The sequence below is a fragment of the Adiantum capillus-veneris genome, chromosome 1 (genome assembly GCF_014529385.1).
Source record: "Adiantum capillus-veneris isolate H3 chromosome 1, ASM1452938v2, whole genome shotgun sequence".
Classification (NCBI taxonomy): domain Eukaryota; kingdom Viridiplantae; phylum Streptophyta; class Polypodiopsida; order Polypodiales; family Pteridaceae; genus Adiantum; species Adiantum capillus-veneris.
The window spans coordinates 83297063-83299768 of record NC_140931.1 but is presented as its reverse complement, the minus strand read 5'-3'; the positions used below and the strand labels follow the sequence as shown (position 1 = coordinate 83299768).

Genomic DNA, 2706 nt, shown 5'->3' with positions numbered 1-2706 from the left:
GTCCGTCGAGGACACAAATGACATGATAGGCGCACGAAGGCAATCTCTTTAGCTTGTTAGGCTGAGACCATCCCACACATACAACACTTTGGAAGGCTAACTAAGCCACAACCCAAAATCTCACTACTCTCAACTACACCACCCAACCCACATACACACAGACGGAAGGAAACTCACCAAACCATGCCAGAATCGTACGAAACTTAAGAAACATTATCCCCTCACTAGGATACACATGTTCCAAAGCCTCTACACCCAAAACCCTCACTCTAGACCCTTTTGCAGAAAACGTGTATGAAGATAGAGCCGGATTTTGGAAGTGCTCAAAACTGAAGTCTATGAGTACCTATGTGTAGCTTATGTCGCTTGATTCTAATGACTACTTGCACACAGAAACATACGTTTTTTGATACACTTATGACCACATATCACTCGTAGATGCGTCAGCATGTGTGCTTTGTTCCACGAGGAATGCTTGGCGTTGATACGTAGCTCTTGTTGAGCCTATCCCGATGATGCAGTTGGATCTCCAATGTGATGAACGAGCGAGGAGTAGCGCCAGGATGAAGCTCACCCTCTCTCTCTTCCTCCCTCACACACAGTCAACGGCAACTTAAAACTTAGATTATGATAAAAGTTCTCTTTACAAAATGACCTAGGTACCTTATATACTAAAGCTACCATAGGTTAAACCTAAAATAGAGTTCAAAGGGTCAAATGATTTTGTATTTACAATATGGAAGTGGCATTGCACCCCGGCTTCTGCAACTAGACTAACTAGACTAGATAGTTTGAGGAACATACTGGTAGACTTCAAAATAAATTTATTTCTTTCAAGATGCCAAGGAATCTTGGAGTATCTAATAAACAACAACTCGTAAAAACTTGTAAAAATTCAAATTGACGTATAATGAAGAGACATCGAGAGGAAATGAAGAGCAATCGGATTAAATTCATGAATGGAAACGTCCGATTACATTGTTGAGTCTTATTACAAGTGCATTCAATTTATTCAGTTGCACTTTTAAAGATGAAACCTCCTTGCGTAATGACAATATTTGCTCCTCTAGTTGAGTTACCTGGATATCTGCTACATTTATTTGACAATCTTGAACTACATTTTTTTTTGACTCTACAGACTCTTTATGAAGGACTTAAGGGAGCCATTATCATGGCCATGGACCTCAGTCCAAATCTGGAGCAGGATTTACTATAATCTTCCAACAAGGCCTTCCTCCACTCCCTCTAATCTGTCCTCCATGTCAGTGGCCTCAACAACATTCAAATGACCCTCCTCCTCCATTAAGATGTGCATAAACAAGAAAGAACCCAACAAGTTAGACTCCAATGCCAAAAAAATGAGATTCAAGAAAAAGAAATAGTAATAAATTAAAAACCTTCAAGATGCAACAAGCATCGCCTCTGTACGATGCACGAGAGGCAAGAAATCATCGCCTATCTGTGGACCCTCATTGTCATCGTCACTGTCATCAATGATGATAACATTGGCTTTTGGATCGTCGACATTGGTCGCTTGAAACGCGGTTGTATCAGTAAGCTCCTTACTATTCATAGACAGTGACAAGTACCTAAAGCAATGAACACGTGGAAATCAAGCAAAATAATCTAATGCTAACCTTTCTATAGCATCCCATCGGGACCTGAACCAATCGATTCTTGGTTGTGCATTGACGTACAAGTCAACGGCCACAAAAATGCTCACTATGTCCTGGTAAGTTACGATTGAAGGAAAAGCCATGCAGCGCCAGATCGCTTTGATCTTTTTCATGTACATTCCTCGGCCTTGGTAAGGAATGATCCGGATGATGAAGGGTAGTATTTTCCGCTTCGCACCATGATGTGCAAAGTGGACAAGAAATCGTTCCCTAGAGGGTGCCGCATTTTGAACTTCCAATACATTGCGGCGCAGTCAAAATAATTGTTCGGTGTTAGACATACCCTATTCTTCAGGTCGTCTACACCATAAAGGGTGTACAACTCCACACCCTTGTTGATGTCGTCAATAGTGACATTGTGTGTCAGCTTTTGAAAGTGTGCCTCCCCTTCGTCCTTCATGCAATACCCTACCATCCCCTGGAAGGTATGCATATTTTTTCGCTTAAGAGCTCTACACAGGATGTTCGCACCTGGCAGGCCTTCCTTGTCCCAACCCAAGTATGACTTCAACTTCTTGTTGATGGCAATAAGAGACGATGACAACATACGAACCAACATCTGAAAATGCAGATGAAACACACTGCCTCGTCTTTCCACGACACACATTCCCACTAATGTTTCCTTCTGCAAGAATTCGTCCACGCGTGGAAGCAGCCGTACATCTATGTCCTCCCCTCGCCCGGAGATTGTGACACTCACCTTCCATTACCTTTTTGGGCTTCTTTGAGTCCTTTGTGGACCTCTCCTCTGCAGTCATTCGAGGACACCCCCTCTTCTTAACGGAGAAGCCTTCTTCGCTTGCGCTATTGGCCGCACCTCTCGCACTATTTTTCAACAAGGCCATTGCCACAAAGCAATGGAAACTCGATCGCGTTGTTAGCATGCAAACAACAAGGAAAATAAGTGCCTCTATAGCTCTGCACGAGTCACACCGTTGGAAAGAAACCCTGTATGACGGTAGAATACACCAAAGTCGAACACCTATGAAGATGGGCGAGAAACAGCTCTAACTCAAACCATGACTAAAAT

General features: G+C 42.8%; 1 pseudogene; it reads right to left on the bottom strand.

The window, feature by feature from the left end:
* Positions 1-953: 953 nt before the first annotated feature.
* LOC147465080 (uncharacterized) lies at positions 954-2235 on the bottom strand (annotated as a pseudogene).
* Positions 2236-2706: the final 471 nt, after the last annotated feature.